We start from the raw sequence: 14,598 nt of genomic DNA on the forward strand, positions 1-14,598 counted from the left end.
ATGTGCAGTTTTTGCTCACACAACCTTAATTGCTACATGAAGAACATTCTTACAGTTTAAAATTTTRTCTTTGGAGAAGGAAATAAGAAGGGGGAAGYAAAAAGAACCTGACTGGYTTTTGAATTCTGATGTACAGAACAGCTGTGTGTTCAGCACAATATATCATACACAGCAAATCAAAGCCAGCTTAGACTCAACTTTTCTGCAGCTTTTTCCTCCAATACCTTCCCAGGATTATTAATTAATAGAGACCAGATGCCAAATGCTTGAGCATGGCCTTAAATSTGGGATGCTAAGAGCCTGATCTCCTCATAGTCCCAGGGGCTCATATGCAAATTGAATTTAAGCCTCTCTTTTGATTTGCTTACATTTTGTATTTGTATCCTCTAATCTGTTGTAAATAATAATACAAAGGAGAACAAGATTTAACCAATACAAATACCTTCCTCTCTAACATTTTTTGCCAAATCTTTTAACCAGTGATCAGCAATGAGCAGGACTCCTATTAAAGACATGCAGATATAACATAAAAATAGAGAAAATGACAAGAAAAAAAAATTGGATTTAGATCTTTATTATACAGGCCCAAAGCTGTGGTCACCATGCAGTTACACTGTAATGGGAATGATTTTGCTGAAAGATCTCACTAAACAAAGAGACCACAGACTACAGCATTCCAAATAACTGACACTTTAATTTTTGAAAGAGCAAAAATAAATAAAGGAATGGCAAGTATGTCCTTTTCACATATCGTGGGGCATATATATATTCCTTCTTTTCTATAGCTATTCAAGAGATAAAATTAGCAAATGCTGCCCAAAACCACAGACCTTCTGTGTGATGGCTCAGCTAACTTTTTGCTGTTTCTCTCTCCATGGATAGTAGATCAAACACACATTTAGATAGGTGCATATGCCAAAAAAAGAAATGCAATGTGAGGGGTTTTGTATTTAATTTCTACTTCCTGCCTTTTCCTTCTTCTTTTAGGACACTAACAAGAAGTAATTGGAGACATCTAGTCAAATAAAAGCCCTAGAAGTTTTCCCTTCCAGATTTTCATTACACTTCCATAATTTAAGGATTCACCACAACTGTTAAAAGGTTGAGGTGTCTTATAAGGAATTCATCATCTCTGGAACACAGATAGCCACAGTGAAGAGCTGCACATAGACTGCACACATAGTGTTACGTAAAAGTGGTTATCTTTAAAAAACCAAAACTTTTAAAAAAATCTGTAGATCAAAACAAAGCATGTCTTATTCCCTACAGGATTTTCTTGCAACCTGTTCTTCAATTATTTGCACTAGGAGATGCTATAAATGGWATTAGTTACAATATACAGTCCACTGTCATCTTCTGGTCCAGCAGAAGAACCTGTCTCTTTGATGGATGCAAAACTGTTCATCTGAGCAGATCATCCTCAACAGCACAAATACGGTCTAGAAACTCATAGAGTTTATTGCTTTAATTTATAAAATTAAACCTGCCCCAGACAGGCTGTGTAATATTGCCATCCCTGGGTTCTGTCAAAAACGGGGTACTGAGGTGCTCAGAGCCGTGTCAGAGTGCAGCGCTGGGATCCTTGTGGCACTCCAGACCCAAGATCGATGTGATGTGATGCGTGCTAGAACATGGGCGCACTTCTCACTTAGCTCTGCAGAGCCCGGGACATGGTAAGCTGCCAGAACTTCCTTCATCTTGCCTGTTGACAAAAGGAACAATAACTAGTCATCACTGGTTGCTGGAGTGTCATTCCAATTTTTAAAAAGTCCTATAAATGAGACTTTTTAAAGCCATGCAATAGCAAATGTTTCATTAAGAAAAGATTTGGGATAAATTTTACAGTCTCTCTGTTAGCCACATGATGCTTATGAGGAAGAGAGGCCTTAAACTGTATGGYTCCTAAAACATTAACCAGGATTAAACAAACCATTATTTAAAAAAYAAGAGTCCAGTAGCTTAGTACATAAAAAATGTCATTAAAATATTATCCCTATAAAAAGTAATTTTGTATAGTAGGTTTTCTGACTTAAAGTGCTTCATTGTCTCTCACACACATGGTACACAAGACACAGAGTAAACAATCTAAAGGACTAAYAAACAATGAGCAAGAATCCAACAGGTTAATAAGTGACTTATATAGAGTTTGGTGTAGAACTATCTCTAACATATATTGGCCATGTCCATTGTGTATTGATAATGACTATAAAACCTTCATAAATGACTCATTGAATGGGCTTCACAGAACCAAAGGTCAAAACAGACCTTTACATGATGTGTTCTGATTTCCTGCCAATTGTAAATTTTCCAGATAGTCCTCTGTGAAGTCCAGAGAAAATCACACTCTCAGTATCACAGACTAAGATAGGAAAGACCAACAATACACCTCGAGGTGTGATACCTCTGGAGGGTGATTACCCCACTCCCTAGGTAACCTCAAGAAGGTGTCCATCTTTTTCCATGGGCTGTTGAATAGATCAAAGACCAAAATTTCTTATGAGCATGAATGCATTTCTTATGAGCACCACAAGCATCTGACTATGTTCACATATTTATTTCACAAACACTRTTCACAAAACCACCAGACCCTAGTAATTTTCAGTCAGCACTGACATGGGCGAAATTATTATTGCTTCAATCTAATACAAATAAAAAAAAAACATGCAATAAATTCCAAAACCAATGCTAAGTTTTTGGTTACATACCCTGAAATTTTGTGGAGCCATCCAAAATACTTTTTTTAAATGTATAATTATTATTTTTATAATTATCACATAAATAGAAATCACTAAAGGAACACAGAGAGGTAGCAGGTGATTTGAGAGATCACTTTACCCACCCCTGACCAATGCGATACCTGCTGATGTTCATCTAACCTATTTTTAAACATCTGTAAGGTTGAAGATTCCATTAATTCCCCCTGCACCACCTATTCCAGGGCTCCACCATTCCTTGATGCTTACATTTTTTTCCTGATGTTTATACTAAATCATCCTTGTTGAGATCTAACCTGTTACTGCTTTCCTCTACTGACAACACACATGTCAGCTAAATCCTTACTCTTCACTGTCACCCAATGCTACAAGAAGGTGTCCATGATGTCTTCCTTTCCTCCACYCTACACTAAACAAACCTTCAATCTTTCCTTGAAGGCTCAGGTGCTTTAGATCTTTGAGCCCAGATTGATCTCTTCTTGGATCCTACCTGAACTGCAGTTTCTGCAAGTGGGTGAAGCCCTTCATTGAGACTTTATCAGTGCTGGCTGAAGCAAAACAATCACATTTGATGCTTTGTTACTCCCCTTTCTGGAGCCTGGATTTGCTTGAAGTAGCACATCCACAGCGTAGGTTCAGCCTGGGACCAGGTCATTTCTACAGAACTGCTGCTTGGCCAATTTCCCACCTGCATTACATGMGCAGCTGATTATGTTGAGCTCTACRTACAATTCTGTATTTGCTCTAATTTAAGTCCCGGAAATCTGATAGTTTCTAGACTGCTCCACTACTTTGCTTCGTCATTTTCCACAGCCTTGATTCAAGCATGCCTGTTCTCCTCTATGAATTTATTTATTAAGTGTACGTTCTAACCATTCATCTGAGCTGTCAGTGAGAATATTACTGGAAAAAGGAAAAAAGTAAGTACTTTGCTTAATGGCRTATCATTGAGAACTGCTCTTTGTATACTGTTTCCAAATAATTTATGCACTCATGTAATGATAATTTATTCTGGACTAGTTTTCCTAGCAGACATAAGAATAATAACAACTGAAATATTGTGCCATACAGTCTTGTTCAAATAAAGCTGCTAGTATTGGCAAATATATTTTAAGAAGAATTGTATAGATTTTGAAAATAGAACCACWATGGAGAAAAGATTTGAAGTGGTAACACAATCTTGCTAACAACTGATTTCCCATCTATATGGCTACTTTTATGAAATACATGCTTTACTGAAATATTTCAATTTAGACTTAATGGAAGTCTTTCCCCACCTTTTAAAATTCAGTTTTGTTCAATGAAATGCTCCACTGAGAAAACAACAAACAGATACCACTACAATTTAGAAACAAATCAGTTGCACAACTTCACAAAACTCCAGGCTGCAAAATTATTGTTTACTCTTTATCTTGCATAAGTTCTTGATCAGAAACACACTAAACAAGACTGCTAAGACAAGCAGGACTGGTCATATTGAGCCTTGCAAAGAAAAGGTTAACATTTACATTAATCTTTATGGAGATACGAGCCAATTCCACTAATACAGCAGACACAGATCACTCTTCTTACCTAATCTSAGTTATTAGCAGACCTTTTCCACTTTTCACTCTATGATATATTTGTTTGTGCTATCTGTGCTAGTCACAAAAGTGAAAGAACTTGTTTCCAAGGTGGAAACAGAGTCACCAGTTCCTTTTGGACTGGAAGAACTGGAGGCCTGATATAAAACACAAAGCCCACCTTCAATTAACMCAAAATTTKATTTGATATTCAKGGATATAYCCCATTGGATTWCCAGTGAAAGAAAAGTGAGACTGAYTTCCTCTGAAAAAATATGTGGTGAYWGAGAGACTYCCAGCTTTCTCCAGTGGAAAAGAAGGAAATAGGATAAAGGACGAGTGAGCCAGACTGACCCAGGTCTGCTCATGATGTACAGCCTGTTGTCTGACCACCAAGACAGAGAAGGACTCCCACAAAAAACCTGCTTGTAACAGGAAGTCAAAAGTCCTGATGCAGAGACAAAGCAGATATCTGCCTCTTACTGAGAACAACTCTAAGGATTTTAAATTTTAGAGATTTAAGAGTTTTATCAAGAATTTTAGACATATAGATACCAAAATTACTTCTGTCTTTTTGTCAAAAGGGCTAGGATTTCTGATTTTTTTCTGGAGTCAAGATTTTGCGAATGATGAAAGGGAAATATAGACAGACTGTTCAGCCAGAAATGTAACTGAAAGTCCAGGCAGAAGAAATGTAATTGAAAGTCAGGACCAGAAGAGCTGATACCTTGTTGACATGTAAAGATGTGTCATGGTGAGTCCTGTCTTAAAAGATCATCACTGTTCTCTCTGCAAACCACAAAAGCAAACCCATGACAAATGTCAGAATCCAACCAGTTATGTGGAGCCAGTCAGTGATAGCAGGAGAATTTGTGCCATGCTTGTCTAAGTGCCTCACATGAGGCAGGAGCAGCCATGAGAGGTGTGTGGGTGCACAGTGCTCAATCTGTGCTACAGGGACGTAACAGCCAGCTTTGCAGTGTAAATGTGCTGCAAGAGTAAAGTGRGATGAGTCCCACGCCTTTCTTTCAAAAGGAGAATCAGGAGTCTGTATTTAGACAGTGCAGTGTTAGTGTGTTGGCTGACAGGTGGAAAATTAGTAACACTCAGCGTAATTAAGACTGTGGTTATCAAACAGAGTTCAATAGAAAGTGTAAAATTTCCTCATTTTAGCAAGCAGCATACTGACTACATAACTGACTTTAAATTTCAGTCAAGTCTGTGGGTAAAGACTAGATTACTGATAACGAAATACCTCAATCTGTTTGTTCCTTGAGGTCAAATGTCTAAGGCTTTACACTATGGGAATGCTGATCATCGCAATACTTGAATTAAATTATGAAACTCTTGTCCCTGATGTTAGAGAAGCCTCTATCAAGACAACAATAACATTTGATGTTACATATATTGTGGTGTCATACATGAAAAGGCAGTAGGAGATCTGAAAATTATGAGGGTATTTTCTATGACTCAACCTAAGAAGTCTTGGGGGAAAAAATTGTAGTGATGTTCAATACCTGAACTGCTATATTATTTCTGTATCTGTATACAAAAAGATTATTATATTTCATTTTAAAACAAATTAACAGGCAAATACTAACTACTGGAATAKATGTAAGAGGGTTGATATCATAAAGTTATTGGGGATATAGGACTAAAGGGAAGTTACAAGGTGCCAAATTTAAACTATAGTTAATTGCAATGGATAACAAAGTCTCTAAATTCCTAGACAATTTATTTAGAAGTATATTTTAAAATTAACAAAAATCTGCTAGTTTAATAATCCCACRAAACAGTTCAAAATAGTGTACACTTTAAATAGAAGATTAGAATTATATACTATATAGAATTATATAGTATATAATTTAAAACAATTTAAAATCATTAGGAAAAAATCCTACATAGCATGATTCAAAAATCTGAATAATTTTCAAAGCTTTTCTGCACTGAATATGGAGGTGTATCCAGTATCAGCTAAAAATGATCAGTCCAGTGGCACACTGCATTCTGTAAGTCAGACCTGATTAGGGTACCAACTGATAATCCAGTTGCCAGTCCTCCAAAATACAGGCTTAGATCAAGTAACTTTTTATGGGAATGGGTGCGTTCTGGGCTGGAGGAAGAATTTCAGAGCCTTGAAGCAGTTTCCCTGGTGTGTGTCTGAAAATGCTTATACAGCACTGCACAAGACAGTTGCAGTCCCCTCTGACCATTTTACTTTCTCTTTCTTTCAGGTAACCTATACCTGGTGTTTTTTACCCCATATGTATCTCCTGCCAGCAAGAATTCTAAAATCTGAACTATATCCTCTTCATAGCTGTGCAAACTTTGGCYGATTCAGTCCTTGGCTTTATCAAATTCAGTGTCATAAGCTCCAGAGAGTTTCATGAGAGCTCCACAAAGTGATGTTTTACGACAAAGCTTCCTCTGAAGAGACTGGTTCATGTATGAATAGTTTTTATATTTTAATTAATTTTTCTACGCTCACAGATGCAAAGAAAAGGTGAAAAATGTGATCTTTGGGTGCTGACAGGGTCAGAAGAGTCTGAAGATAAAAGAAGATTTCTAGAGAAGATAAAAGGGATTTCTAGAGCCTTAATTTTAAGATTACACTATTTTAAAGCCAGTCTCATAATCTTRGAAGGCACAAATTCTGAATATTTGTTTTTCCATGACAAGAAACAACTAAATATACTGTCTTCCAGCTTTGCTGGCCAATGCAGTTATCCTGCTCTGCCTTGCCATGATGGAGAGAAAGATTTAAGTTTSTTTGGGGGTAAGTCTACACACTTACGTGACTGAAACTTGAGCAGGAGCCAACTCTTGACATACTTGCTAGAACACTTCATCTACATTCAAGCCAAACAGTGCTCATTGGTGTGGCTACGGAAAGGCAGACGGTGTGAGCTGCAAACTGCAAACAACACTTCAAGGTGTTAATGAAGAACAGCCTTAATCTCTCCTCAGCTGAGCTTGACTGCGGCAACACTTCTGGTTTGCTTCAAGGCAAAGGCACATCCACAAAAGCAGCASGGGCAGTTCAAGAGAACCTTCTGGTATGTGGTGAAGCTGTGAAGACAAGCTTGGGGTGGAGTGGTGCCAAGAGCTGCCAGGCATGGTGAGAGCATCCCCACCACAGACACACATCCCGTGGGAGAGCTGGGAGCTGACAGTGTGACTGCTCCCAGGCTGCATCAGTCTTGCAGGAGAAGCCATAAAATAACCTGGACCTCTCTGGCTTACAGGAGYTGGGGCAGCCTGCAGGTCCTGTGACTGATTCAGGGAGCTGTTTGCTGCCAGGGGCCTAGGGAATGGAATTGTCCCAATGTCTGTTTTCCCCTGGCGTGAGCCAGCGGGAGGGACTCAGCACCAGAACCTCTTTCACCTGAGAATTAAGCTGGCTGTCACTGCCTCCCACTTGTGGGGCTGGTTCATTCCTATAACTGGGCACACTGGGACAAAGTAGATAGAAAAGTCACTGCACAATCATGGAGCATCAGCTGGAATTGGCTAAAAAATTGTTTGCCAGCAGGACATAGCAACTCCCTGTACTGTCTTAAAGCAGTAGCTGATGGCTGGGCTTCCAGCAACATAGAGGAAGTGAGCTGAAGCCAAATCAGCACCCCTAGCCTGAAATGGACGTGAAGCTCTTACACCTCTCTGGGAAATTGTCAGGGCTGTAACACACTGAAGACTTGTGGCAATCTTGAGACAACCCGAATCCCGAGAATTTTTCTTCTCTCTCACACCTGAAGTCTCTTCATTTTTTACTGTTGTGCTTCATCTCACTGAATACCTATGAGYATCTGGTACCTGACAGCAAACTCTGGAGCATGAAAGACAGTTCATAGACCTTTACTATGTGGAATAGGAGGGGTACTAAATAGGGGAACAGGAGACAGAAAGGTCTCAGTGTGCAGACTTCTATTTTTTTCCACTAACTGCATTAACTGTCCATGTTCTATCCTTTTTCTTTTCCTTTTTTTTTTGGTTTTTTTTTTTACTTTTTAACATCTGTCTGCTTACTATTCCAGAAGCTCATTGCTCTAACRACTACAGTATCTTTTTTCCCAATTTGAAGCCTACATTTTCATGATCAATTTATAACCCTGAAGTTTGTGTTTACAGAAAGGATATTTTCTCTTTTTTGAGGTGTGCACTACTTGGAGGTAGTTAGAGACTGTGTTCACAGTCTCTTTCCCAAGTTTCCATTTACTGGGTTAAGTGAACACCTATTCACATCATCTTGCCTCTTAGCTTCCTGTTCTTTTCCTAGCTTGCCTCTGAGCATCTTCCACTTCAATTTMATCTTACTGGAACATGAGTGATGAGGCTTTATCTGACAAAGTTCTGTGTAGGAGACTGATTGTTAGAGTCCCTTGGAAGGCAGTCCTGAAGAGAAAAGGAATCCAGGAAGGCTGGTCATCCTTCAAGAAAGAAATCTTAAAGGTGCAGGAGAGGCTATCCCCATGTGTCAAAAGATGAGCTGGCGGGGAGGAAGACCAGCTTGGCTGAACAGAGAGCTTTGGCAACAACTCAGGAGGAAAGGAAAAGTTCATAACCCTCAGAAGACAGGGCAGAGAACTCAGGAGCACTACAGATCTTGTGAGATTATGCAGAGAGAGAATTAGAAGGGCCAATACCCAACTAGAACTTAAYGTGGCTACAGCTATAAAAGATGATAAAAAGTGCTTCTGAAGGAGAAACTCCACCTTTTGCTGGATGTGGGATGAAATATAGCAACAAAGTATGAGGAAAAGGCTGAGGTACTTAATGTCTTCTTTGCMTCAGTCTTTAATAGAAAGACCAGTGGTTCTCAGGGTACCCAGACTCCTGAGCTGCAAGACATGGTCAGGGAGCAGAATGAAGCCTCTGTAAGGCTAAGGGGAATGATTTCCCTAAGGGGAAATTGTCACCTGCTACTTCACTTAGACAGACCCAAATCTATGGGCTGGATGGGACCCATTCAATGATACTGAAAGAGCTGGCAGAAGACCTCATCAAGTCACTTTCCATCATTAATCACCTGTCCTGGTTAACCTGTGAGGTCCCAGATRGCTGGAAGTCAGCAAATGTGACACCCATCAACAAGAAGGGTAGAAAAGAGAACCCAGGGACCTACAGGCTTTGTCAGCCTGACCTTGGTCCCAGGGCAGCTCATGGACCAGGTCATCTTGAGTGCCATYATATGGCATGTAGAGGACAACTGGGGGATCAGGCCCAGCCAGTGTGGCTTTGTGAAAGGCAGGTCTTGCTTGACCAATCTGATCTCCTTCCATGGCAAGATGCCCTGCTTAGTGGATGAGGGAAAGTCTGTGCATATTGTCTACCTAGACTTCAGTAAAGCCTTTGACACAATTTCACACAACATTCTTCTGGAGAAACTGGCTGCTCCTGACATGGACAGGAGCTCCTGMACTGTTCACTGGGTTAAAAACTGGCTGGATGATTTGGCCCAGAGAACAGTGGTGAATGGTGCTACATCCAGCTGGCCAATAGCCATCAGCGGGATTCCCTATGGCYCAGTACTGGGGCCAGTCCTGTCTAATATATTTACTGATGATCTGGATGATGGGATCAAGTACATTCTCAGTCAGTTTGTAGATGACACCAGGCTGGGTGAAAATGTTGATCTGCTGGAGAGTAGAAAAGCTCAGCAGAGGGATCTGGATTGGCTGGATCGATAAGCCAAGGCCAGTGGTATAAGGTTCAACAAGCCCAAGTGCCAGGTCCTGCTCCTGGGTCACAACAACCCCAGGAAGYGCTGCAGGCTGGGGAACAGTGGCTGGAAAGTGCCCTGGAAGAAAAGAACTCGCAGGTTCTGGTCAACATTSAGTGAACATGAACCAGCTGTGCCCAGGTGGCCAARAAGGCCAATGGCAGTCTGGCCTGGATYGGGAATAGTGTGGCCAGCAGRAGAAGAGCAGTGACTGTCCCCTGTACTTGGCACTGGTGAGGCCACACCTTCAGTGTTGTGTTCAGTTTTGGGCCCCTCACTACAGGAAGGACACTGGGGGGCTGGAACAAGTCCAGAGAAGGGCAACAGAGCTGGTGAAGGACCTGGAGCACAAGTCCTGTGAGGAGTGCCTGAGGGAGCYGGGGGTGTTTAGCCTGGAGAAAGGGAGGCCCAGAGAGGACTTCATTGCTCTCTAAAACTTTATGGAAAGAGGTTGTAGCCAGGTGGGGTGAGCCTCTGCTCCCAAGTGTAACAAGTGACAGGAAAAAAGAAATGGTCTCAAGTTTTACCAGGAAAGGTTTAGATCAGATCTTTGGAAAATTTTCTTAATGAAAGGGTTATCAAGCACTAGAAAAGGCTTCCCAGTGAAGTGGTTGAGTCCTCACTCCTGGAGGTATCCAGAAGACATATAGAACTGGTCCTTAGGGATGTGGTTGAGTGGTAGACTTGGCAGTGCTGGCTTAATGGTTGGGCTTTTTCCAACCTAAGTGATTCTATGATTCTTTGATGAAGACACTGATAACTTAACTTTCTCTGCTGGAGTTACCTTGCTTGATATGTCCTAAGATAGCATTTCACCTTTATTTTTTCTTYTTTTTTTTACACAACTGTATTGCACCAATGGCTCAGAAATATCACACAACTAATAAACACACATTTTTTTCTCCCTTGTTTTGCTGTCTCCAAAAAGTAATTGCAGAAACTGTGTTTATTTCATCGAATGCCTGACTTCATGTTTGTAATACTGAATTTTATCCCCATCTTGCAGCATCTCCTTTGGATGAATGGTACCCACCCACCTGCAGTTGCTTGCCAGGGTTTTGTCAGACTGCAGAATRAATCTGTTTGCTGTGTCCCCTCTGCTGTCTAATAATTGTGTCTTCTGCCTGGGCTTAGCCATTCAGTGGGGACCATCAGCCTGCTTCCCGCATGCCCTTCACAGTTCTCACTTTGCAGTGGAGAAATAATGTTTCCAATTGCTGCAGTGCAGGAATTATGCCCCTGGTGAATTAGAAATGCATGAATAGCCAGGAAAGGTGAATTTTACAACATGGACCTTCTCCTAAATATCCTAAAACTTGCTTGAAAATATCAGACTACACTTAAATGTAATTATATATATTTAGCTTTAGTTAATTACTTAAATAATCTTATTTTAGGTCTAAGTTAYGATTTGTCATTACTTGTGGTTCCTMTGTGACCTCAGCTGCTATTGATCAGATAGTCAGTAATTCCAGTCTGATTCTGTCTTGGGCTTAGGGCTTGGCACTAAAAATATTTTGGCAACTTAATTAAAATGTATAAATTATGTACACAGAATACCTCTTACTTCCATACTCTTGTTATTCTATAAATGTCTCTATATTGATGGTAGATCAGTCCAGCATTAAATAAGCAGAAGATAATCTTCCTGTAGGTCATTTTGTTTCAGATCATTAACTCCATTTTCTAGTTAGCTGCCTCTCTGCAAATTCCGAAAACATTGATTCAATCTACATTGGTGTTACTGCTCATTCATTTCAGTTATTCCAATCAAATGCCACAGCATATAAAAAATGCCGCAGATGATTATTATGGGATGACAGAGCTCCAGAGTACTGCCAAGGCTCTTCACCTGCTGAAAACTACAGGCTGCTATGATGCCAGCTATGGTCTCCAACAACTTACTATTCAATCCACCCTGAGTGGTTAACTGGATGAACTGTTAAATAGATTTTATGTTTTATATGCCATCATATTGCATTCTAGACATTTTGGCATGCTGAAATCTGTCTGTTAAAAAAAACAACCAAAACAAACAACAAACCTGTAATGTTCCTTAACAAAAAAAAGGAAATACCTTTGTATAAATAATTATCACAATTAGCAAAACCTTACTATTTTTCTATTTTACTGATCCCATCTTTCTTTTCTGAACTACAGATCTAGGCACTCTTCATAGCAAGAAACATCTCCATCAGCATTATTCTTCTCCACTCACTCTGACAAAGACTCTGGTCTGTTTTTAAACACTGGTAGTTGCATTCTCTTGATACCTCTGCTTTTAAAATGATCTCTTTTGCACATGTCCACCTCTACAGTCTTGCGAAGTTTCAGAGTTATCAGGCATTTGATATTATGCCCTTCAAAATTTTTGGTTTTTTCAAGCATATTATTGTCAGTAGACATTTTTTTTTCCAAGAAATGGGGAGGAAAATTCAATTTCAGCAGTAAAGAGACAATGTTTTTTCTAAAAAAAAAAGACAATCACTAGAACTAGAGTCTGCTCCTCAGCTCCACCACAGACCACCCAGTCTACAGAAAGTTATCCATCACATCCAGTCAGCTGGGGAATGCAGCCTGCTCTGGATGCCAAGGATCTCCAGAGGGCAAAACAGCCAAATTCATGTAATTCCCTCACCGAAGGATTTAAACCAGAAACATTCTTGTGAATTACTATAAMATCTTTTACTGTAATTACCACCAGCATTTCTGAAGAGATATAACATTACAGAAACCATGAAATACATTAGCAAGTTGTTTGAGACAGAGAAGATAGAGAAACTTCAGAGGATAGCTGGTCTCTAATCAGATTCTACTGCCAAGAATATGAAATAAAATAATAATCTGGAGATCCCTAATGTTATCTTGAAGATATATTCTGTTTCTTGTTCTGAAGAAAAAAWTCATCACAAAGGAAAATTCTTTTATTGTAAGCAAAGCTTTCAGTAGGCATTGCAATAGGAAGTACTGCAATGCAAGGTTTTTAAGAAATACTAAAAAGAACAATCTGTTTCAATGCCAAGACAGCATTAAAAAAAAAGTAAAATATGTTAAGTTACTCAGTATCTGTTAGGTTGGACTCTTGGTATCACTAACAGAAAAATCTTGCTATCATTACTTAATYAGTAATTCGCTATTATAAAATGAACAAGTATGTATTGTTTTCTCTAATGGAAGAACAAATTTCCTCAGTGATCCAAAAACTTGGGAAAACATATACTGTACACAACAAATACATCTGCCCAGAGGTAAAAGGAGATAATTGAGTGAGAAGGCTTAATCAATCCATAGCTTCATGCCCACAGCTACTTTGATTATTGAATTCCAACATATGTTGGTATAGGATGGTTGAAATGCAATATTCACCATTATTCTATTTCTTGTACAGTTACAGTGTAGGAAAATTGAGTCTGGTGCCTTTAAATACCATTTGTTTGGAGATTCTTAGGAATGTAGAGGGCTTTCCAAATGTAAAGTTTTGGGGTTTTTTTTGCAACTGCAGTGCTGCCAAATATTTTTACCACTAAATAAATGCTATTTCAGCTGTATTTGAGCAGTAATAGTGGTWGCTAATGGCCCATTCAGTTAATCATAGTTATTCATTCCCTGGAAATGCCTCAGAATATAATAAATGTTTTGTTTTCATTGTGGACTCTTAAATTACAGGCRTTATATAACACCCATGATATATAACCTATCTGTACGAATACAAACTGAACTCAAAATCACTCCCCTAAAGTATTTCTAGTATTTGGAGCCTCCAAAGAAAGAAAAATGCTGCTGTTACCCACAGAGCTACTGAAATAGCACTGAAAGAGGGTAAGAAATTGCTTTAAAGAAAGTTCTGGTTTAACTAAAATGTGGCTATTTGTCATCCATTTACAGAGGTCTGAAATAACTATTACAGTATATTTTTTGTACAAAGAAAACATGAAACATGCTCAAATAGCCAAACCATAGAGATCCTTTCCCAAAAGGAAGAAAGGGCTGCAGATGTAGGGTTTCAATCYGCCCCATAAGTGATAATGCCCCATAATCTCAGGAGAGATTATATGYATTATGCTGCACATTGTCAACCCAACTATCCCAAGGGTAGTGTGAGATATATATATAAATATATATGTATGTGTATTTATGATATTAAAACTGGTTCTATCTCATCCCTTTGTGGTTGCCATTATACTGATGAGGCACAGGATCCCCTGTAGCTTCTTCAGGAAGTATCTTCCAGATGTATTTTAAAAAGCTGCAGAATATGCTTTAAAACAATGTTCGGCTTCTGAGGTCAGGCTGTGTTTTTCAGCTGCAGTTGCTTTGCAGAAAGGATTAGATTAGTAGGTCATAAAAATACTCCCCCGGCTACTTCAAGGAGGGAAGACAACCTTTGAAGAAGAACTCCTCCATGGAAACATCCAAAATCTCAGAAGACTTTCAAAATTAGAATATGGACAAAGTTTTTATTAAACATCTCTTTTATTTCTCCTGGAGAAAATGATATTCAAGTATTTGCTGAAGAAGTAATTAAGCAGGCCATAAAAGACATGGGARGGTGTTCTAGTTTTATCTTTAGTTTTGTAGAACTTTTTAGAATTTAGTGATGAAA

The 14,598-nt window shown here is 39.2% G+C and overlaps 1 protein-coding gene across 1 annotated transcript in view; it reads right to left on the reverse strand.

Moving 5' to 3' along the window:
* Positions 1 to 551: 551 nt before the first annotated feature.
* SCAF8 (SR-related CTD associated factor 8) overlaps positions 552 to 14,598 on the reverse strand; it is an 88,796-nt gene continuing 74,749 nt past the window's right edge. Inside the window, exon 21 of the mRNA XM_057364878.1 lies at positions 552 to 1,702. The gene's annotated coding sequence lies outside the window, so the exon portion shown is untranslated. The remainder of the gene's footprint in view (positions 1,703 to 14,598) is intronic.

The sequence above is a fragment of the Malurus melanocephalus genome, unplaced genomic scaffold, assembly GCF_030028575.1.
Source record: "Malurus melanocephalus ecotype Western Australia unplaced genomic scaffold, MMel_1.1 scaffold_43, whole genome shotgun sequence".
Lineage (NCBI taxonomy): Eukaryota > Metazoa > Chordata > Aves > Passeriformes > Maluridae > Malurus > Malurus melanocephalus.